General features: G+C 38.5%; 1 long non-coding RNA gene across 2 annotated transcripts in view; it reads right to left on the bottom strand.

The window, feature by feature from the left end:
• Positions 1-24,702, bottom strand: part of LOC112532813 — a 221,769-nt gene that overhangs the window by 60,907 nt on the left and 136,160 nt on the right. The window contains exons 3-12 of one of the 2 annotated variants that reach the window (XR_005861366.2): positions 21,769-21,836; positions 8,482-8,591; positions 7,635-7,722; positions 5,728-5,833; positions 4,692-4,732; positions 4,275-4,389; positions 3,830-3,948; positions 2,728-2,902; positions 2,376-2,542; positions 2,030-2,217 (exon numbers count right to left, since the gene is read on the bottom strand). This is a non-coding gene — a long non-coding RNA (uncharacterized LOC112532813). Of the gene's footprint in view, positions 1-2,029; positions 2,218-2,375; positions 2,543-2,727; positions 2,903-3,829; positions 3,949-4,274; positions 4,390-4,691; positions 4,733-5,727; positions 5,834-7,634; positions 7,723-8,481; positions 8,592-21,768; positions 21,837-23,862; positions 23,969-24,702 lie in introns of those variants that run through there. The other variant, XR_005861363.1, reaches the window with a different exon arrangement.

Below are 24,702 nucleotides of genomic sequence, written 5' to 3'. Positions count from 1 at the left end.
ATTAATTATACAACAACCGTCTCCTCAACTCTTGCAGTTTTAGGAACTACTTAATAATTTTTATGTAGGGTAAATGAGTAGAAAATGCAGAGCCTATTTCTGGATTAATCTTCCACTGAGAATAGTCCAGACTGATCTCTTATTGAAGTATTTTCCTTTCACTTTCCCCCGGGCCTCCAGCAAGATTAATGTGTGACTATAGCACATTAGCTTATTTAGCTGCACAATGGTCATGCTTGCGGGCAAAGTATTAATATTTATAAAGAAATAGAGGTATAGAAGGTCCTATGCAGGTTTAGCTCTCTAGGAATGCACTTCCAATTCTGGGATGAGGGGGAAGATTTAAAACGCATAATCAACTTTTGATTGTTGCAACATTGGAAACCACTGAAACATCTTCACCACTTTTTGTCCAGTGCACATCCACATCACTGAAAACTACCAGTCTGGGGAGCTCTCGTAAAATATATTCACATTTAGATTGTTTTCATAGCAAAAAATCCTCTGTGTGCCTCTGCAGGAACTGGAATACCAAGGGTCATGTACTATCTACAGTGAGGATTTAATTAGGGGCACAATGGGGTCCCATCTCAGACACTGCAACAGCTTGCAGGGTGTAGATCTTAATGTCCTGTACTCCCTATGCAGGGAAAAAGCACCCAGCTAAGGCACCTATTTACTGTCTGGTTTCTCACTCAGTCACATTAGGTACATTGAGTGATTTGCTGCCAGAAAGATGAAAAATGGGTCACAGCTCTACACTTGGCTCCCCCTGGCTTCACTGGGTTTGAGATGATGAACTGATTCTAAAGTGTTTTAGTCAGTTCTTGTGGAGCAGGGAAATGCATGTCATGAGCACAAACTTAATTCTGCAGTCACTCAGGCTAACTAATTGCATGAAGAGTCACGGCCAGATTAGTTTTCCAACCTAAGTTCTTTTATTGCTTGAAAGCAATACATCTAAAGCAGAAACCAGAACCTGTTTGCTAGGTATAGATTTATTTTGTACTTTGAGATTTTCAGGAATCTCTTCTGAAATGGTGAACTTTTCTAAATGTCAGTTGAAAGGTTCACTGATTTCTTCACTCGTTTCCTAAAACTAATATGTGTGTGTGTGCTCTCTGGGCTTGCTGCTTTAGCTAATTCTGCCTAGCCAATCTATAAGCAATTCCTTGTTCACATGTCTGTCCAGTACTGCTGTCTCTTGCTCTTCCCATACTGCTTTTCAAAGATGGATCTGTGAGCTCATCAGAAAAAAAGCAACTAATAAATTTTGCTGCCTGATAAATTTTTTTTATACATTTTAAAGGAAGTCTGCATCTTTTTTCTCTTCTGTTTACTGTATTTGGATTTATTGGATATGTGGAATTAAAAATTCCTTACTTTTAATATTTCAACTTCTGTTTATCATTTGCATGCGTTTTTCTCTTTTAACTAGTTCTTGGTATCTCACAGTTGTCTTCAGTGTTTCTTGTCTCTCTCTTTTTTCCAAGGACATTTGCATACTCAGTCTCTTCAAGCACAAATACTTAAGATGTAGCAGAACAACGATTCTGTATGCAGGGTCTCAATTGCATAAAAAGGCACTATACATAAGTAATATACCTTCCTTTCTTCCTCTCTTTCCTTCAACAATAAATTGGACACTATGAGAACAGAAATAATTACTGCAGATATTGGGAGTTATGTTCCAGTGTCTGGAAAGGAAACACAGCTTAGGAGAGGGAACAAGTCCCTGGTAACTACTAGGGCTGCACCAAAAGTAATGCCTCCTAATTTGTTTTGTTGGCCCATGGCATCAGAGGTGAATGTTGATGGTATACCGATAGAGATAAATCCTTCCCACCATACTCCCTTACACTTTGTTGCAGTTTCCATGAAGACAAAGAAAAGGCATTACTTTCAGATCAACCTACATACTTCTGGATTGACGGAAACTGAGTTTTTCCAGAAACTCCTTAAAAAAATAGACTGGAAGCCTCTAAAGAGATCACAGTGTGAACTGCTAGAAGGAAAATTTCATTCTTACCCATTTCATCCTGATGTTTCGAGGAGTTTATGTGAAAGAAAGTTTGATATGCATTACTGCGGCATTCTGAGCTCTGAACTTGTTCTGAGTGTATGTCTGGGCAGGATTTAGGCTTCTCAATTCAAATTACTATTAATTCTTTCTTTTAACAGAACTTATTTTTCTCACTTCTCAGAGCCAGGGGAATGCTGTGAAAAGGCAAACAGAGACACCCACATACAGCAACTTAATTACTATAGATGCAATTCTATGAACAGATTCAAATCTTTGACTATTTAATGATGATTGAGTATTTCATGCCACTTCCCATTAGTGGAAAAGGATCCTCTGAACAAATTGAGCTTACCTCATTGAGCAGTCACCCTCCCAGGGCAGCATGCTACACTCAGTTGAAGCTGATCTAATGCAGGTCTTAAATCACTTCAGTGTCAGGCATTTGGCAGACAGTTCTGAAGATTCACGATTGGCAACAAGGCAACTTATACAAAATGCTTCTTAAGAAGGTTTGTCCCGCTATATGAAAAAAAAAATGAGTGAGCTTATTTCTTAACTGAAAGACCCTGCCTGACTGCAGCTACAGAACTGCATTAGAATAAATATAATAAGAACCAAGAGAAAAAGTGAGACAGCTAACAGCTGTGCTGACTTTGTAACTCATATTTCTAACTGTAGGGCTTGGCCCCTTGGGGCATCCTTACATATCTTCCTGTGGAGGGTGAGGAGATGTGTGGACATGCAGACTTTTGGCTTGTTCTTACTCATGGTATGGTAGGGTCAGCCAGTATCAGAAAAGATCTATTTTCTTCTCTTAAGATCCCATCTGTGAGGTATTGCTCAAGGCATGGAATCATGAACTGTCCCTTGCACAGTTATCTGTACCAGAAAAAGAACAGTTTTCAGAAGTGGGCAAACAAAAGGATCACGGAGTACGTTTACACAGGAATTCCTCAAAGCCTTGTCTGGTCTTTTAGAAAATATATTCGTATCTGGCACTGTCTTGTCTTTTTCTTCCCCTCTAGTTTGTCTCTCTCACCCGTTATTGGATGAAATCACCATCCAACTGTGCTCCCAAAGAGCTGGTGGTATAGTAACCAGCACTGCAGGATCAATTCAAATTGGGACAGGGCGCGCACGCCTGCACTGAAGATCTGCAGAGTGGCTTCTGCAGACATTTATATTGGGTGGATTCTAACAGTCAAATGCAGCTTGAGTGCACAACACAAATAGTTTTCAACATTGCTTTTAAAATATGTTTCCTGCATGATGTCATTAGCAACAAAATTGTGTTTTATGAGCTATAACTTGTGTATATTCTGGATAGAACAGTGCAGTCAGAGTTACAGGAGTGCAACAGACTGTTGGACAGATAAAGCTCCAGGGAACAGCTACTGAAAATAATACCTTTTCTGACACAAAGGCAACTTTACAGTGCTTCCTTGAGGAGCCTCAAAGCAGCTGCTTGCACTACTGCATACTTTTTGGCTCAAGGCTTGCACATAAGAAATGGAAGAGCAGATATTTCTCCTTGTTTAGGGTAGATTTCTGTTTCTCTTTGCAACATAAGAGCTTTCTTCTTATAGCCAGAATAATTTCCCTCTCACTTTGAATTACGTGTTCTAAATTATAAATTGAGATCTATATATTTTGCTCATTAAGGAACAGAGCTCACTGACTGATCACCACCGGAATGACTGCCAACTGGTGAGGAACACCATAGATATCAATGAGAGCTCTGCTCCTCAAACAGCTGAGGAGAATATTAGCCCAAAGAGGGCAATACTCTTTTCCAACACTTCTTACCTGCACAGATTTCCAAAGGATTAATAAATTCCAGACAAAAATGTTGTACTAATAATCAGAAAAACACACAGATATTTTGCAAAGCAGTGATCTATTTCTTCACATTAACTCTCCATTTCCTGCAAGGCACATATAATAGTTACCAAGACCATTTTTTATAAAAGCCACATTTTCATTTTATTATTATTAGTTTTTTCTATCAATAGAAGTAACCATTCTCTTCTGTGCTTCAGATAGCTTTTTGACTTCATTTCTTGCATAGGATTCCAGCCTGCATGGAGGCTTATAGAGGTGAGTCTTTCTCTTTGATCAGGACCACAGCAAGATTACAAATACAAACCCCTGGGTGCGTTTCCAAGCTCTGAAACACCAGGAACTACTCAGGTGAGTAAGGGAAAATCTCTTTGTTTCTTCACTTTAAAATCCTATTTCAGTGCTTGCTTACCTTCAGATTTTGTTTGCTTTTCATGGTATACTTTAGAAGCCTCCAAATGCCAGGTGTTTAAGGGACAACGGTCCTCTCACCCCAATTGCTAAACCAACAGTTCTTCAGAGCAACACTGATGAAGAAAAGGAGCGATGAGTAGAGAAAGATAAGTTCTGTGTTTTCAGCACTATTTCTCTTGCTTGTACTCTCATATGAAAGTAAATTAAGAGCTGGAGAAGGCTTGTGTTATGTTCTTCTGTAAGCTATTTCATGCCATTAACACCTGAAGCCAATTTCAACATTAACCAAAGCACCGGTTTCACAGCAGTGACATTCACTGACAAAAAAGTTTTGCTACTGATTTTCCCAAGTAGATTTTCTTCAGGGAAATTAAAAAACAAACAAACAAAAAACCATTTTCATACTGATGATTACCTGACATCCAATTCTGCCTGTGTTATTTTCTTCTGGACATCCTGATGCAATAAGCAGACAAGACAACATATAAACAGTGCCAGGCTGAAGAAAAATGTTATGGAACTTTTGAAAACCATTACAGAGCATTTTGTCTGTCTTTACAGAACAGCTGTAACATAAACATATCAGAAACAATCAACAGCTCTAGCTAGGTAAAGGGAATGAAAATTTAAAAACATTTTATTTCTTTCTAAGGATTCCATCTAAAAACGTGCTGAATGGATGGCTCTCTGGGTTTTTATAACACCTTCATACTGTTCTAAATCTGTCACACACACAAAAAAGTGAGCTACAGTTGGAAGCCCTAGATAAGATCCTCACATTTGATGGAAGCTGATGACATTTTCTCAGCGATAATAGGTAGCTTGTTACAAGGCTCACGCTATAACAGAGTGCATTAGAGCTAACCTGCGATATGAGTTTTGCAACATGTAGTAGAACTTCAACATGAATCAAGTTTATTGCTGTTATTTATTTTAATCTACAGTATTAGCCAAATTTTCTAATGAAAGAAAAATCATTGGCAAATTTCATTCAAAATGTGTCAAAAGTTAAAAAAGTCTCCAGTAAGTTCCTACAGGCTAAGCAAAAGCAGTTGAATACCCTGTAGGAAAATATCCCATAACTGCGTTGGCAGAGAAAAGCCCATAACAAAAGCTGACACTCAGAGATGCTGAAAACCATCATAGCAGGAGAAACAACAACAAACCCAAATGCCTTATCATCGTAGAAAATTTCAGCTAAAGATTGCATCCAATAAGATAGGTTGTAGACCCCCATGACCATCAAAGATAAATAACTTTCATTAGATCTTCTGGTCCCAAGAGTGCTGGTGTATCTGACACCTGAAATCTTTCACCAATTAATTTCATCTTAAGATCATACAGTAGAAACATTCAGAAAATGCACTCATTTGAGTTTTGCTTTGACCTGATCTGGTTAACAGGCATTTGGTGTTCTCCACAAACCTCATGGAACATGCTGTATTTCTTACCTTTCTACGCAAACCACTGGAGTTCTCAGCTGGGGACACAGACCTGGCTGGAATACCTGAAGTGCAGAACTCCATAAAATAACCTAGCAGACCTAAAATAATGAATCTGTGTAAAAAAAAAAACAGCAGTTCTAACAGAAAACATTACACTACTCATTTGCATCTTGACTTCTAATGATTCAATCAAAATTCCACAAAAAAAAAAACAACAATATACCATCTCTACTTTCTAATGTAGCTCACTATGATGCTATATTAACCATTAAACTCTCATTTTCTCTTCCCTTTTTCCCACAGATTATACCACAAAAATGAGTAAACTGCAGTATGTTCCAAAATGGTGCCTCTTTGGGTTCAAATTTTGTAATGTAAAATACAATGTACTTTCTTTCTCCACTTGTCCTTTTTTCACTGCTTTTTTTCCCACCATGAAGTCAATTCCCAGAGTAATGCTTAGGGCAGAGTGTATCATTGCAGGGTCCAGATGGTTAGCTTTGGGAAATTATCCTCCATCTGGTTTCTTAGTAATGTCCTTAAGCAGATAAGCTTGCAGCTCTGAAATCATGCTAAGTTTTCCATAGAGCTACAGTCTGTAGCAATACATGCTCTGCATCTACTGTCATTTTTAATTTAGTGGGAAGAGAAATATTAAGATGAAGATTCTTGTTCATGAACGCAATAGCCCTTTGGAGAACCAGTAAATGCTAATATTTCCAATTTGCTTAATAGAATAAGGGTACTTATAAGGGCTTCAGTGTTTTTTAGTGACTTTACATTTTATTTAAGCTATAATGCTGTGAATAAAATGACCCATTCTTGACAATAATGATGTATTTTTGATAAAAGAAGAGAAATTGTAATTGTCACATATAACCATTAAAAACAAAGCACATTTCTCTTTATGAAGGCAGTTCAAATCCATGAGGGCAAGGAGTGAAGGGGGCAGACCAGTGTGTACTCAAGCACAGAAATGACTCCTGCCAGCTCCATTAGACCTTGGTGCTCTGCTGCTCCAGAATGGGAACCTGGTATTTCCAGAACTGTAATACCCATAGGAGCAGCCATAGACAGAGCAATTGAGTCCAGACTAAATCTGAATTTTACCAGTGTTTCTCTGTCGCTGTATTTCTGAGAGGAAGAGTCTTTAATTGCTGTCTGCTTGCTGAGACAGTGTGTTCTTCCCTCATCTTGCCCACAGCCATAACATATCCACAAAAAAAATTAGCCCTTTTCACTGGTGGAGCATAGCAGGACAATTCACAATCTGGTGCTGTTTTTGGCTAAGGTGAGATAACTGTGGAAGCTGCCATGTCTTGGCCAGCCTGCAGCCTGCTGCTCCAAGCTGCCTTTGGAAAGGACAGTGCTGAGATGAGCTGGAGCCTGAGCTCCAAGCCAGAGTCAAACACAAAGCAAGCAAAACCATGGACAGTTGACAGCAGGACGTGTTCTCTGGTCTCAGCCTGGGCCCAAGAGTGATGGTGAAACACAGCATCTACAGTTGACGGGGCTTTTGGTGAGTTACTGAGAAATTAAGTAAACAGGTAATAATGGGAAAATCAACATTTAGAACTGTTTTATGACTCAAAAGAAACAATTTTACTGGATTAAAAAAAAAAACATTTTTTGATCAGAGCTTTAGTATTTTCTCACAGTCAAATACTGGAGATTAATATTAAACAGGGAATGGGAGCAGTGGTAGATAAGCAAAGTACTACAGTAAAAGAACTAAACCGAGCCACATCAAACATAGAACTCTACTACATGTGGACCCTGTTGCCTTGAGAATATTCCCACACAATAGTGTACTTCTTTTTCCACATTATTCTTTGTGATAGTCACAATAACAAACTTGTGAGCTCTGGGCCCTAGAAGATTTGCAAGGATTATACATTAAATTAAAGACTTACCGTTGTACTGTTCTAACTGTATGATTTCATATTCCAGCTCTGAATTAAAGTGGATGCTTCCTGGTGACTGGCTCTTAGAAGAACTTCACTTATAAAATGTAATTTGGGATACTGAATTAGACAAACATTTCACATCAGAAAGGAAAGACCAAAAAAGAGTATGAAGAGACACTAAAAGGGAAAAGCACTCGAGAGCCTTTCAGCTCCTTCTCAGAATGTTGCACGAATGCCAGGCACTGGTGTCCAAACTTTTTCATTTACAATTCCTTCCATTCCCTCAAAACAAGATACACCAGGATTTTCTTTTAAGAGCAAAATGCCATCAGAGTTTTGGTTTTGTTTAAGTAGCTGCCAAATCATACCTATGCATCACTGATCTTTCAAGGCTTATGCTTGTTTGCATTACAAGGAAAGTAGAAAAATAACATGGAAGTCTGAGGGACTTCTGCTAGCATATGCTATGCTTTCATACTTTGTAAATCTAATGGTGCATACCATCTTAAGCCATGAGAGATGTTAGGTTGCCATCTGAACCATCAAAAACATGTAGTATATTCATTTAATCTGAAGGAACTTTCACCACTATAGCCAAATTTCATTAGGATGAACTTGCGAATGATGCAGCTGATATGCATAACATCTCCCAGCATTGCATGCTGGAGGGACAGACAATAATGTATCTGTACAAGTAAAACAAAGACCAGGACCACTGTATAATGTAAGAATCGCTTAATATCATTAGCAGATGATTTTCAACAAGTCTCAGGGATCAGAATTATCAAATATGAAACCGAAAGAAAAAAAGGGAGAAGATAAAAAAAAAAATGTGTTAAAGTAATATACGCACCTTGTAAGGCATGAAAATCTTGTACAAGAGTCTGACTGTCAGCTCACTTGCATCTTGCTGATGGCTCTGAGCAACGTCTTGCCTGCATCTACTGATGAGATGGAAGATATCTATGATTAAAAAAAAAAAATCTTAAATGATAGAGATTCAGTGAGCAACCAGAGGTGTTGCCAGTGCTCAGAGCTTCTTATTAATTGCACATCTCTACTCATGATAGCTCTAAATCATTATTACTTTCAGTCATTTTCTGCATGTGGCTTTATGTATTCATAAAGCTGGACTTCTGTAGGGTTCCCTGTGATCACTTATACAGGCACATATACAGAGTTTTCAGTTTGAAAATACTGTACTGTTCAAAATATATGATATTTGGTTAGACAAAATGCACTGCAAACAAACAAACAAACCAAGTCCGATGTGTTACCTGGAGTTTATTTCATATAATATACTTAGCGTCTCTCTATATTTAAGTCCATGCTTCAGCTCCTCACAGTTGCAATGTATGTCCTAAGTGGAAGAAATAAATACCACTGAACAGAGTACATAGTGGTGTATTTGCATGACCTCCTTTACACATCTTACCACAGATGCACTAAGCAACAGCTGAGCCTTTCAAGTGCTTTGCAACAGCTTCATCATTGAAACTTTATTATCATAGTAGCTAAGGTTTCATACGCATAGGGAGAAAAGCACACCCTGAGCTAGGATGTGAATCTGTACCAGCTATGTGTGGATGTGTGAGCAGACTTGACATCCATTTGATGCAGCCCTGGCAGCCTAAGTGGTCCGTGCTCTTTTCTCCTTCCTCTCTCCCAACCACTCAGCTGCTGCTGACATTTTGCCTTCAGGCATCTCAGTGCAATTGTTTTTGTCACCATGAGGACAACTGATCCAGAATCATAACAGCCAGTTTTGACTAGGCTATTTTTAACCACTGCCAATCCCCTGAGGTGGTTCAAAGCATGGATGCAAACATGTCTATGCTAGCACAGCTGAGGAGGGGTGAAGGAACAGAGACAAGCAGACAGCATTTGCAATCAGCTTCTCACCCTGTTAAAGAGATTTTGTGATTTACACTAAACTAGCTAAGAAAAAAATATATATCAATTGGATTTTTCCTCAGTTAGTGATAGAAACTTGCTCACCAGGGGACACAAGCCCCAGTTCTGGTGCAGGGGAAGAGGTACAAACAGGCACAGAGAGCAGAAAAGATGCAGAATGAGTAATACACCAACTCTTTTGGTAGCAGCTTGCAGTTTGATTTTCCTCAGCCACAGTTGAAAAATGCACTATTTGCTATTCATTTCAATGAATATCACCAATTTCTTAAGCAAGTGCTGGTCCAGGAAATAGGCTGTTTCTGTGGCCCCTTGTTCATAATCATAATCGTAGAATGGCCTGAGTTGAAAAGGACCACAATGATCATCTAGTTTCAACCCCCCTGCTATGTGCAGGGTCACCAACCACAAGACCAGGCTGCCCAGAGCCACATCCAGCCTGGCCCTGAATGCCTCCAGGGATGGGGCAACCACAACCTCGGACTACTCATGTACTACAGTTTTTCAGAAATCTGACTTCTACCAGGGCAGCATCTTTCTTGAGGAACTGGAGACTGACAGAAGGAAAATGCTTTCTGCAAACAGAAGTTATTCTAACTTATTTTTCTCACTTAAAATTTGGTAGAATCTAGTGCAGCTTCATGTACTATTTTTGACCAATTGACACTACATCCGTGAACAATATACATTGTGTTTCACCAACTGGATTGAAGTGGAAATACTCAGCAGTACCAGCGAGAGCTGAGTAAATATTTTCATTTAAATATTTTGCAAAAATAGGCCATTAAAATAATAAATACATTCATAGCAATTGACCAGAAACATTATTTATAAGAAGGATAAACATTGTGATTATATCAACATAAAAACTTCTTTGTCAATTGAGATTACTTCTCAAGATACTACTGTTTCCTTAAACAGAGAAGTTTGTTAAGTACTTACATATAAAAAAAGAGTAAGAGAAGTACTTGCATTGCCCAAATTTAGCAGAGCAAAAGGAAAAAGACTAAAAAATGTAAAATTGCTAGTAAAACAAAGTCTGGGTCTTTCTCAGCATTAATGACATGGCACAGAACGGTTCTGGCTCTGCACAGTGTTATGTGAGAGGGAGAATACTGCTGGCAGGAACACAAGAGACTCTCTGTTGTCAGTCATTGGGAAGCAGATGGTAGGTCTTGGCTGAGTGGCTTCTTGGGCATCTTATTTCAGCCACTGCTTCTGTGTACCTGACAGTGTACTCAGATGTAAAACACACAGCCTATACGTGGGCTGCCATAAGTCAAGTGCAAGGAACTACCAATCACAGCAAGATCAGCAGGAACCCAGAATATCATTCTGTTTGCCTTGTACAGGAATATACCTTCTTCTCTGTTTGCCTTCTCTTTTGTTAGAATCATAGAATCGCAGAGTCATAGAATGGCTTGGGTTGGAAGGGACCTTTAAGATCATCTACATCTGCCCCCCCCCCCCCCCCCCCCCAGCTATAGGCAGGGACACTTCCCTCTACACCAGGTTGCTCACAGGCCCATCCAGCCGAACCTTGAATGCTTCCGGGGAGGGAGCATTCACACCCTCACTGGGCAACCTGTTCCAGTGTCTCCATTCTTGTTCTGTTAGACTGAAAGAAAAATTATTCTGGATATGGCCTTACCTATAAGGGTTCTGGCTAGTACAGAAGTCATTAAGGGGTGCAAACAGTCATTAGAAAAGCACGCTGCCTATATGGGCACAATGTACCAAAATAAAAGTTGAAAGTGTATAGCTAAAATACTGCTGTCAGAGGTAAACAAAGCTACAGGACACAGTCTATAACTCCAGAGAATAACGGGATACATTATTTTTAAAAGGGATCGATCTCCTTTCTGTGAGCTTGTATTGAGTCTTCTAAGTCTAGTACCAATCACGCATGCAAACTAGGAGAGAGACCCCACAGCAGTTATATGCATAAGAAAGGAGACATTTGGGGGTTTGTTTGAATTCAGTAAGGCACAAACAGATACGTGTATGAAGTTCATACATCTGAATATTTAATAAAGCCCACATGTCTGAGTCATTTGCAGAGAGGTGACACGTTATTTTATTCATCATATAGCAACTGCCACACAGATACTGAAAAGGGTGAGGCCATAAACCTCCGTATACTATCTAAGCTCAAGACTAAGCTGTAAGTACATAAAGCACCTGTAGATCAATTAAAACCTCAGTAGGCAGCTGGTAAATCACTTTACTGCCAGTCATTGTATTGGATCTAAACGCATTAATTCCCTTTTGCCTCTGTGTCCTCTACCAAATTGTGGATATAAAATGGAAGTATGCAAAAGGGAATTATTGCCATGGGACAATTAAACCACTGCAATCTGCAAAGATATAGGAACTTCATAGATACGTGATGCACGTGAACATGATAATTTTTAATTTTAGAGACAGCAGTGGTTACCCCATGGAACAAAAAAGAAAACAGTGTGATGCAATCTGAATGCAAAACAGGAACCTCTGCTGCATTTCATCAATGTCTGCCACCTGAACCACCATCAGTCAACAATAAAAAAAGACAGATAGGATCACAGTTAAGTCTTCTTGCTAGCCTGATCTGTGGGAGATTGAGATGGACAGACAAGGATACAAAGAGTTCACAGGCTAATTTTCCAGGCTGCAAGCACTGCAACAGTCTTATTAGGCAAGGTTGCACAGAGAAGAGAAAGGCAATAAATCTGAGAGTTTTCTTGACCAAGGGAAACTACTACCATAGAACAGAAGTGCAAGAATAATCTCCTAGGAAGAAATCACACTGACTGATAAATTTCTCACTGTGTTCCCAATTATAATGAAATTTATATAAAAAACAGTTCTCAACTATTACAGTGGCCAGCCATATGCCTACACCTTCTTCAAGCAACTGTTAACTCCATGAACCCAGAGGGTAGGCAAAATACAAATATAAAAATTAGATGCCTTCAGCCTTTTTCCTTTCTTATGGAACTGCTACAGATGATTTACTAATGAATGGATACTTGCCATCTGTTTTAAAATTAAACCCCCCTCTATTACATTACCAGCACATGCAAGTTGCAAAGGTACAACTGGGAGAAGAATCGGGCTCTACAAGTCAAAAGCTCTATTTTCTTACCAACTAGTAAAAGGACTCAAAAGCGTGTAATTTGAATCATCCTTAAATTCCCCAGAAAATATAAGCATAACCATGCTAATAGGATAAAAAGTTATTAAAGCATATGGTTTAATATCAGTGCTCTTATGCTTTGGTTTCTCTGTGGTAGCCAAAGCTTGGAATGAGAGATTAGAGACAAGCTCCTGCTCCATTAGTGTGGGATAGGGAGGGGTGAGAAGTTGGGGCTGTGGTATTGCCTCAGACTTCCTTGGAGAGAGTTAGCTGAAATCTCAGCCCCATTCCTCCAATTTCACCATGTTTTGACTTCTTCAGTTTCTGTGGAGTAACTTCAAACAGGTGCAGTCTTTTATTTTAACCTGGATAAATGGGGGAGAGACCAGTGCTGTGTGTGAGCCACGCATATGATGCTTATACATACAAACACATGATTTAGAGGTGGAACTTGCAATAGGCCTGGCTCGGGGCAAATTTCTCATATTCAGACTCAATCTCAAGCATTCTGCCATGGTTACCTGGTTGGGATTTGCCTTGAAGCACTGCACGCAGTCATTTCTCTGCTAAACAGACTGGCTTCTCTCCTTGAGATGACTTTGTAACTGGCCTAGAGGGTCAGAATCATAAAACCTGCATAACCTGGATATTTCCCAAAAGGCAACCATGCATGATTCAGATAGTATGTTTAAGGGACTGCTAACTGAAGGAACAAATCTTTGGCTGGGATTAATTAACACACCTCAGCCTGCAACAACCCAGGGCCCATCAGCAGGGGATGAGAGAACGTACGTGCCTCATCATTTTATTCAGACAGCTTTCCAACTTACAGTATCTATCAAATACAAAGAACTAGTGTGAACTATTTTTACCTGATATACCATGCTACATTTTAAATAATCAGGAGGGAAAATGCAGACCAATTTTTTTTCTGGCTCTTAATTCATAGAACCATAAAATCTAATAATCATAAAATCACATGGGTTGGGTTGGAAGGGATCTCAAAGACCATCCAAGTTCCAATCCCCTGCTGTGGACTGGCTGCCACCCACCAAATCAGGCTGCCCAGGGTCCCATCCAGGCTGGCCTTGAGCAGCTGCTGTTCCAATTGTACTCCACATTTATGCTCTAAGCAGTACATTAAATGCAGCCAAAGAAAAGCACATCTGTTCCCACCCCTCCAAGAAAAAGTTGAACACAGACAGCAGGTCTTCAGAGCTTGGGGGATTAAAACACAATCTTTGCTCCCCACATTTTAATGGATATGTAAACCACAACTTACTCCACTTTGAAGTGTAAGATTAGAAGAAGCTCGGCTAAGTCCTTACTTCCCTAGCCAGTCAGTACAAAGTCTGGCTTAGTCTTTCTCCAGTGTGTTTTGAAGCTCACTGCATTATTTTTTTTTTCCCCAAAGTTCTTCAGTACTGGGGTTTCCAACAAACAACAGCTGAGATGCCGTGAACAGAGCCCTTGCTATAATAAACACGCTCACATGAAGAGTAGAGGAAAATAAATTGCATTAGAGAACAGATTGTGGATACTGTTTTTCAAAGACTTTGCAAATAACAACTTACACTGTGTTTTAAAGTTAATAAAGAAAAATAAATCTTTTTCCAGTTTCCTTATTTTTAAATTTAAAAAAAGAAGAAAAAGATAAAAGACACATGATAATAAGCAGCACATACTTATAATACTGAGAGTGAAATAACTAAATTTTTTCTTCGTAAGTATTTAAAAAAGGTAAAATGAGCAGCTCTGATCTTCAAAGAGAATGAATTCCACTATTTGCATATCAGCAAACTTCAAAAGACTAGAGCAAGTCAAAAGAAAATTAAGATAATTGAAGAAACAATCCATAAGTGTGAGCAGGAAGCTGGAAGGGAGACTTCATTTAATTTGATGTTTGCTCATTAAATGGACAATAAAACAAAAACTCCTCCACGCACACTCACAGTAACTGTTCTGTGCCCTGTGGGGATTGCAGGGCTGGGTGCCAGGCACACTTCTTGCCTTGCAGAACCTAATTGGCCACAGTGAGGACAAGATATTCAGAGGCCAGTAGTGAATTTACTTATTTAGCTAACCAGGAGAAGAAAGGAAGGGAAAACTCTGTGAGAAATATATTTGTCAGAACTTCTGCCTCCTGTGTGGATGGGCAGGGAGTAAGGTAGGGCTTTTTTGGACTGGGTTTCCCCAAGGAACAACTGAGTAGCTGAGAAGTGGCTCTAATTTGATCTCTTCTTCTGGGAAAAGCAAATTCATCAAATACTTGCTGCCCTTTACTCACTGCAGAACACAAACTGCATGGCAATCCTGAGCCCCAGAAGAACCTTTTGGGTGCAAACTAATGAGCAGCAGACCTGGAGCCCAGGGCTTCATGAGACTATTGACTTAAATATCTAAATGAAATGCACCTTATCCAAAAGTAATTAAGAGTTAGGGAACGTATTAATTCTCTGCTTGATCTAATCAAGTGCAAAGGATGTGTGCAGGTGTGTGCAAATGTGAAGGGGTGAGTGGGTGAGGGAGAGGATGGGTGTGCATGGCAATGTATCCTTACACCTACATCCAAAATAGAGGGTTGTTTTATCCACCTATAATCAGCTGTAAAAGGGAATGACCACACAGTCAGCACAAACGTTGCAGTCAGATAGTCAGTAAGAGTTATCATTTGGGAATTCTGAGTAAAGACCATCCATATGTAAAAGGCTGCTACCCAATAGGCAGAAATCTTTAAAGCATGAGTGAAAAAAGTCCAGAGAAGCATTAAGGTCAATCCAAGCAGGTATCAACATGAGAGAATGAATGAGTTAAAAATAGCTGTATACTTTAAACAGAAGTTTAAAAATGTTAGAATTTTTCGTCAGTAAACCAAAAGAAGTTTTGTACAAGCTTTTGTTGTTTCCTTTAAATTTGCACCAGTAACAACAGGTAACATCTGCCTCATGCTTCCACTATCCATCAGTTCTGTGCTTTGCTTGACAGAAGTACATTTTCACATTTAATTTCAAAACATCAGCTAGATTTCCTCAGCAGATATTTTGGATATAGTGATTTTGACAATAGTAACGTGAAGGATTTATACTCTGAAATACAAGCTTCCCTGCAGTGGTCATTAACAAAGCCTATTTTCTAGTTCTTCGAAAATTAATTCACAAATGAGTGAATCTGCTGCAACTGTCTAGTTATATTATTTGTAGACTTCCTTATTTTCACTGGCTGTACAGAATGTTTATAAAGAAACTGAAGAAAAAAAGATGAAAATTTGGATTTTCTGTGCTCAAGCCCCAGAAATGCAAGTGCTGTTATCAGACAGCTGAAAGGACATCTAGGGTATTGACTTTGTTGAGCACTGTACAAGAACTTATCTAACGCACAGAGACAGCCCTTGGTTTAGAAGTAATTCAAAGCACTTCACAAATCTACCTTCTCAGTGTTTCATAAAAACAACTGTCAAGAAATACTGACTTTTCTGCTTACACTCTCCATATTAAGAATTTATGTGTTTCTTTCTTAAATAGTGTATGATACAGTTTGGCAATAGCACAGAAAAGGGGTAGAGTTGCATGTATTTATTTTGAATGCTTTCTTAAAGCAGTAGCCAGCAATACAGAGGGTTAAAATTTAACCCCTGGTTAAATCTGTTGGAACCAAGATCTGATTAATGTTCTATAGCACTTGATACCCAATATAAGAAAATCAGTATATGGAGGACTTGAAAACAATATAGGGAAAATTTGCAGGTGGGTATGTGGGGTCATTCCAGTTGTCAGTTGAAGTTATCTAAACTTCATACACTGCATACTACAAGCATGTACATATATTTATGACTGTATTACCTTAAACTCTGACTTGTGCTGAGGACTGACCAGCAAATACTGAATAAACAGTCTCTTTCCCTCATGTATCATCTAGCAGCTCAGAAGCACAGTGAAGATTAAAATGTTGTTTACTCAAATTTCACGTTCCTCTGATTTATGGAGTAAAAGAGACTTCATTTGCATGATGTCTGGATAAAAACTTCTACAAATAGGCACCAACATCTGCAATGTTTGAGACAACATCATTTGGTCTGAGCAAAAATAGTGACCAAAACCACATTCACACAGTTTAAAAGCACAAGTAGTAGATTTACAGTTGTCAGAAATATGCCATGGCCCTTTTACATTAACTCATATAAATACAGTCAGAATGTCCCAAAGAACTGAGAAACAAACTAAAACAGACAAAAAAGCTGTAAACAACCACACTGTTTACAGCTTTAAAGTCTAGAAAATTGGTTAATGAACCAAAATTAATAATAGCAGTCATAAAAATGTGTATAGATAATAAAGCATTTTAAAATAAGACTTGACAAAAGCTCTTCAGCAGTTTTAGCAAAGACAGAGGAAGACACAGAGCATACAACTTCTCCAAAAATGCCATGATAAGACTATGACAGAGCTAAAATTTCACAACCAGACTCCCAGATTCTGTTCTAATGTTTTCAAGAAAAATCTCCAGGAGGAGAAACAAAAACAAACAAACAAAAAAAACACCACTGAAAAACACAGATTGACAGATTGGTCTGGCATTGTTCAGTAGGGAAATAGTTTAAGTATTTCTGTTTGTAGTATACAGTAAGGGTGGGCAACGTGCCTGGATGTTCAATGACTGCAAAAGAAATAATCTTCATTTATTTCATGTTAGAGAAATGTATGACTTTGCAATAAGGACAGTTTGCAGTGCCATGCTGAAATGTAGTCAATTCTCCACGTGCAGAGTGTCTCAGAATTACTTTCTAACAGCAGAATTAGGAAAAAAGACACTGCTTCTTCCCCAAACTGTTTGTGCCTGTAACATACAATTTTGCCATTAGTTAAATGTGATGAAAATTAAGTCACTTGTAGAGCCCAATATGCTCAATCGTGTTGTTTTTTTTTCCTTCTTCCTCTTTGTTACTACTCTGGGCTTTACTCAGCAAAAATTGGCCATAGAATTCAAGCTGCTAAAAGCTTTTCAAGAATCTTTAGTATTGCAACCACGCTGCCTTCACCAGAGCACTAATCTATAAATCTGAGGACAGAGGAAGGTCGTCTAAGAACGATTTCAGAGCCATAACCCTATCTCATACCTTGAAACATGTCTTCTACCACCACATGGATGGTTGACATTGCTGGCAGGCAGTTTTCTGCTGATAGTGATATCACAAAGACTTCAGGAAGCATATAGAGGGGGACCTCCTAGCCTCTCGTTTTCTCTTATATACTTCTCTACTTTGGAATCACAGCTGGCTGATGGAGTTCAGAGGGTGGTTTGTGCAGAGACTATGAATAGGAAGGGCTGTATCAGGGCAATGCAGTGGATTATCTGGACCAGTAATATCAGAGGAGGAATAAAAAAAGCCAGCAGTAATACTTTCTTCATACACTCCCTCAGCCATGCCGAAGTTATAATTTGTAAGACGCTGTGCCACAACTCACTTGCTTTTTCACCAGGGCAACTCATAATTAATAACTATGGGTTTAAGAATCTGTGTCATGGATTTCCCCCTCCCCTTCTCTTCTCTTTCCCATCCTTGAAGATGCTCAAGGCCAAGTGGGATGAGGCCCCAGGCAGTCTGATCTGATGGGTGGCCGCCAGCACACAGCAGGGGGTTGGGACTGGATGATCTTTAATGTCCCTTCCAACCTAAGTATGCTCTCTCATTTGCTTGCTACAATAAAATGGAGTAGCAGGGATCGCTAAGGATGAAAGTTTAATATCTTTCCGAATGTAATCCCCAAACTCTGTCATGGTGGTTGTGTTGAAGTCCTCTGAAGACATTGAAACAGTCGGGATTTTAACACCTTTAGTCAAACAGACAACAGCAATAAATTGACGCTGAAATCAGTCGAACCCCACTTGACTGGCACTTCAAAAGGCAAAATAGTATTTACATTCCTCAGCATTTTTGAGGTTTTACAGAACGTTTCACAGTGCAGGGGAAGGGTGACCGCAGTGGGAAGGACGAGTGCCCTTCAGCTGAGCTGTGTGCTACATTTCCCTCCCGTTTCAGCCAAGATAGAGACTTGTTTTTCCACAAAACCCAAACACATTTTGGTTTTGGTAGGAAATCCCGAAAGCTGAGCTCAAACTGTAGTCAGATTCTCAGGATCTCCCCAGTCAGACATGACAAAGTGCAGTAATGATCCCCATATTCCCTCCAAAACATTTGTGATTCAGTGTATGTCTACCTCTCTTGAATCCAGAGAATTCCCTGCCTGCTCTCAGCATAAGGATGCTTGCTCCATGTACCCCCTGACACAAATTACATCTTTCTGGCACAACACCAATTTATTCTCTCACCAGCCTTTGGAGATGCAGCATTTCACAGCTCCCTGAAATGTTCTTCCTAATGCTAGACTGCAGTTCAGCTTGCCTGCAAGTGTTATTGCCTGTCTCACATCAAAAATGAAAATTTTCTGTGATATCTGGTATTTTATATCACTTCTTTTTTTAATTGCTTTTTAATTAAAAAAAAGTCAAAACCAACTGGAACGTCCAACAGGTTTCATTGCAATAGTGTAACAAAACCGTCATTTCTCACTTCCGATTTTTCACTTTGGAGTGTGGAATAATGAAAGTGCTTTTCTTGGCTGATTATGTAAATTTTTTTTTTTTAATTTTGCTTCTTAGAATATTCAAACATTTCACTGCATAATGCAAAATATTTTGTCTTTAAATGTTTTGTACTTTCCATTGAGTTCCAATAATCACATTGCCTACATGATCATAGTCCAGAAGGAGACTAAGATCAAGCTACTTTGGAAGTTTTCCATACAGATGCTCAAAGTTCTCCTGCATTAGTTGTGACTGTGCTACTTCTGAGGAAAAAATTTCTTGCATGTCTCTAGTAAAGTTTAACTAATTGGCTCTTAGAGTTTGTTCAGTTTGTTTCCTGGGTTCAGACACGTGGATATGCCCTCTTTCTGTATCCCTCCCTTTCTAGCCTGACTTGCTTTGTAATGCAGTCATATAGTATTAAACTGCTAGTGTAAAGCTTTCTTAGATCCATAATGAGCAATTCTAATAGTAGAGGTATCAAACAAACGTAGGAATTATTATGAAGTTTCTAACTCATGAGGGAATTGTGATGCTTAATTAGATAATGCTTCTGCATTTCAGATGAAAGAGGTTACTAAGTTCTAAGTGTTACCATCCATATCTTTTTTGAAATCTATTATCCCTATTAATGTAAAAAAGAAATTAGCAGGAGATAGTGTTTTCATTTAAGCTGCATCTCTATATGTTAATATGTTTACTTATTTTTGCAGTGAACAGCAAAGCCACTGATATTACAATCAAAGCTATCAGCTGAGACTTCATACACCAGCAAGCACAGACAGTCACAAAGCTGGAAGACAACTGTACAAGAATCATTTCAGTTTCCAGCTGTCAAGGACATGGATCAGGAAGAAATAACCAAATAAAATAAATAAAAAATAAAAGCAAGAACAAAAACATTAAGAGGCACTTCAATGATCCAGCTTATTTGCTTGCTTCTTTCTAGCTGTATGAATTCATCTGAGAAAAAAAAAACACATGTATAATGATGCCACTTCAAATTATGATTCAGAAAGGATAGTTTGTCCTTTAGATGGGTCACTATGTCACAATGCAGTGTCAAATGGCACAACCTCATGTTCCTAATTCACAAAGGACTATTTCCTTTTTCAAAACCAAAAGTGGCATAAACCCATTTATAATTCAAGTAAGTTGCTGGCAGTTCCTAAAATGGCTTTCCTAGAGAATAATGAGATAAGACCAGTAGGGTGAGAAACATGATAAGTGACTGTGCAATATAAGGCATAATGAATAGTTGCTCTGTCCCTGGCAGGAGACCACAGCACCAGATAACCCTATCATGCAATGTCATTTACAGCAAGTCATAAATTAAAAGAGATGTTTACTGTGAAAGCTTCTGTCACTACAAGGAAGAAGAACAGTGTAATGCCACACTTCTTTCCAGGATTGCAAACCAAGGCCAAAATCCCTCCTAATGTAAATGATGTCAATCCATCCACTGCAGCTGAGTTTTACTCACATTTATCAGCAGGAAAATTCATAAGCTACATTTGTTTAATTTAATTAAGTATTGATTCTTCAAAATTGTTTAATTAAATACCTTTTAGTTAGCAATGTCTCCCTGAAAGACAATCTAGCAAAAAAAAAAAACACCCTGATTCTACATATAAGTCAATGGCAGTAGACAGGATAGGCATTAGGGAGATGAAAAATATTTTTTTGAATTTATAAGGCCAGAGAAATATCTGTCTTCTACAATAATTTCCTCACATGATGAGCAAAAATCACAATGATCAATTACAGCCAACACAAAGAAATCTAGAAAGTGCTCTCAAATAAAACGCTACTTACAGAATCACAGAATCACTAAGGTTGAAAAGGACCTCTAAGATCCCCAAGTCCAACTCCAACCCATCCTCCACCACACTCACTAACCACGTTCCTCAATGCGACATTCCCCACGGTCACTGATCACCTCCAGGGACAGTGATCCCACCACCTCCGTGTGCTGCCTGTGCCACTGCACCACCACTCCTTCTGAGAAGAAATATTTCCTAATATCCAACCTGAACCTCCCTTGGCTCAACTTAACCACTATTTTTTTTTTTTTAACTTATCTTTCACTGCTCGTAATCTAAGTGGAACCAGAGACTCAAGTTTGGCTTAATTTATGTGGAAATTGCAGCAAGTTCCAACACACCTTGTTCAGTGTTCTAGAGGCACTAAGACAGCCAAATTTTTAACCATATTTTCAAAGGTGTGACCAACACTGTACAGTGAATGTCTGAGCACAGTTTTTGTATTATTTCCACTTTTTTTAATCCTTATTTCTTTCCTGACAAATTTCTTTATTTCAGAAGCATATGCATACATATAAATGTTTATTTGCACACATACATATAACTGTATATATACTGGGAGGAGGGGGGATTCAGTCCACCCAGGACTGAATTCCCTTGCATATTGTATTCTTGCTGTTTCACCCTGTTTCAGTCACCATTAATATTCCTCAGGTTTATTTGCATAAACCCAAACTATGCCCCAGTCTGTACTCATGTTTAGTACCTTTAGTTCTCCTATTGCTCTCGCCAGTAGTACAAGCTGCAGAGCTGTCACAGTTGATTGTCACCATTCTGTAAGAAAACACAGGATAGCTGTATTGGTGTCTCATACACATTCAAGAGAAAAATACTAGAAAAGCAGACCCTGTAGAGTATTCCAAATATTTTTAATGTCACAAAGATTATATTTATGAGGTGGGAAGAATATGAACAAGCATGGGTATTTCTTTCCAGACACCAATGCACTCCTGAATGAATGATTTTCTATCAAGTGAATAAAACAGGCATATTTTCTCAAGGCCAAATATCCTTACAGAGGCACTAACTTAGAGGAAATTGAAATTGTTTATTTATTCTTCCAGACTGAAATTCCATGGAATACTACAAACTGCTCCTGACTTGAGTGGGAGCTACTCACATCCCTACATTTTTTGCAAACCAGACCACGATTTATGGTTTCCACATCACTCATCTGTTATTTACCTCTTGTATTCATTTAATTATACCATATTAATAAGCCTTGACTTTTAGACAGAAGCTCCATGAGGTGTATTCTCAACATGATATACATGTAACTCCCCAGAGCATCATCAGTAGTTAGGCACACACAGAGAATTGATTACAGCCTTAGATTTTAGGCCATTGCTGTCTTACTTTGAGGTCAGTCTTCTCGTATTTCAATGCATGTGACATCTGTTACTCTTTTTGCTTAAAATCCATGCTAGGAATAGTGTTAAGCTTATACAGAATGCAATTTTATTCCAGAAAATGCAGATTTTAGGCACTGCATCATGAGGGAAATAACCTCAAAATACAGCTAATGAGGTTACAGAAGCAGGTCGCAGAGATCTGGTTTCCCAGGGAGTTTCTGAACGTCATAAAAATGTAAGCAGCTACTGGCAGCTCCAAACTGCACACATTAGATGTATCTACTAAGAACTCTGACAGGTCTCTACAAACCTAAGACTTTCTGCCACTACAGAACATCTTCAGTTTTATGGCAAGACTGAGGTAGGAAGTAGAATATTTCCTGTGCAACAGTTCCACAGAGTGAATACTCCTTTAGACAAATATTCATTTATGCTGGAGTCACTTGCAAATCTCTAGTTAATTACAAGATATCTGAATTTCATTTACTACTATTTTCACTATTTTTTTTTTTCAAAAATTGCTTTATAAAGCACAAACAGAAATTACATCGCAGTACACTTACGTGGGTGATGTTTGAGTTTCTTCTGCAGAATTTAAAAATAGATCAGGAATGCCAAAGTAACAAGCTAAAGATTAGATATGGGTTACCTGTTTTCTTCCCCACCTGTGCATTTTTTTTTTTAACGCTCATAAATACCTCAAAATAGACTTCTAAAAGATGCCCATATTACCCACAGCTAACAAAGTTGTCCAAAGTAACAAGCAAGTGAAAGATTGCAAAGGTTTATATTAAGTGGTAGATGAGTTCTGTTTTCAGAGACTAGTTTTAATCTCAACTTCTTCCATACACGAAAAGACAACAAAAAGGATAACTGAACAGACATAGAAAGACATTTATCTCCTGGCGTGCTTTGATTCGGTTTTACCACAGTTGTAAGGTTGTACTGGAAACCCTCCAGTAGCCTGTGCACCCTTGCTGATGACTGCTGCAAATTGGTATTCATAGGGTATGTGGGAATTTCATGCCAAGACAGACAGGGTCTACATGGGAAAAGGTAAGGCCCTACTCATAATAATCAGCTTTAGAAAGTTACTTTTAGTATCTGGGATTACTGCATCCCCTGTGAGTTTTTTTTATGAACCTTCTCTGGGAGGAACTCATTAAAAAACTCACTAATGATTAAAAAGGAAAAAAATAACAAATCTGAGGGTTCAGCGGAGTAAAATGTAGACTTCTTTTCTTGTGTATTATTTAATTACCAGCGAGATTAGCAATAAAATGCCAGCACCTTCACAACTACGTGTCCCACAGTCCTATGAGTGCTGAAATATCATCAAGTGGTGCTTCTATTATAGTGAATCAATATGCCCATAGGAAAAACGGCATTTTCTGAAATACTAGAACATGAACATGATGGTTCTGGAAATGAAAAGCATCAAAATTTACCTATACTCAGCTCAAGCTGGACATTCAGTTGGTATCACTCCTCGTAACTCTTTTACAATCAGCACAACCTGATCCCATTTCATGTCAGCTGAGAATCTGGATGTGAGATAGAATGGTAACAAATATTTAAGAATCAAATTCTGAATTTGTGTCTTTGTGTTAGCTTCAAATGTATGGTTATTGAGTCACATATGTCATACACCAGCTTTTTTTTTTAGCTGACTGGGAGTAATGTGAAGATATTTACAAGGTTAGTACATGATGCTCCCTTTGTTTTGAGTGACTGAGGATTATCTTTTGAAAAAAGTAATAATAAGCAGCCCCTCAAGTAATTCATCTACCCAGAGATTTTATGAGTTCAGTTGGAGTTCTGTTCATAAGACAAGCACTAATACATTTTCACTATCTTCAGCTACTCTAAAAAATGTATAATACGTACAATATTACATATCTCGCAAGGTGTATAGTATGCTGTACATATTCTATGTACACTTATGTAGAAGTGCATCAGATTTTTTTTCTTTTTTTTTTTTTTGGAAAGTGACCTTTTGTTAAAGGTTTTTAGAAAATACTGACAAGACCCTGGAACCTTAGAGCGAACAACTGTAAGCAGACATTAGAAAATCATTAAAAGAGGTTTCGAAAACCATAAGTAAATGAAAAGGTCACGTTGCTGTTATTCATACATGGAGTGTTCTTTGTCTGCAAAGGTACCAAGACACTTGAACTTCTCAGAGCAGTAGTCTGCACTCAGTAGATCAGTGTCACGCTACATATTCCTTTTCCATTAGATTATAACTGGAAGGCAAGGAAAACATCAATACTTGGCAGCTTCTAATG

The sequence above is a fragment of the Gallus gallus genome, chromosome 7 (assembly GCF_016699485.2).
Source record: "Gallus gallus isolate bGalGal1 chromosome 7, bGalGal1.mat.broiler.GRCg7b, whole genome shotgun sequence".
NCBI classification, from domain to species: Eukaryota; Metazoa; Chordata; class Aves; order Galliformes; family Phasianidae; genus Gallus; species Gallus gallus.
The sequence above is the reverse complement of the archived record's forward strand: the minus strand, read 5'-3'. Positions and strand labels throughout refer to the sequence as shown.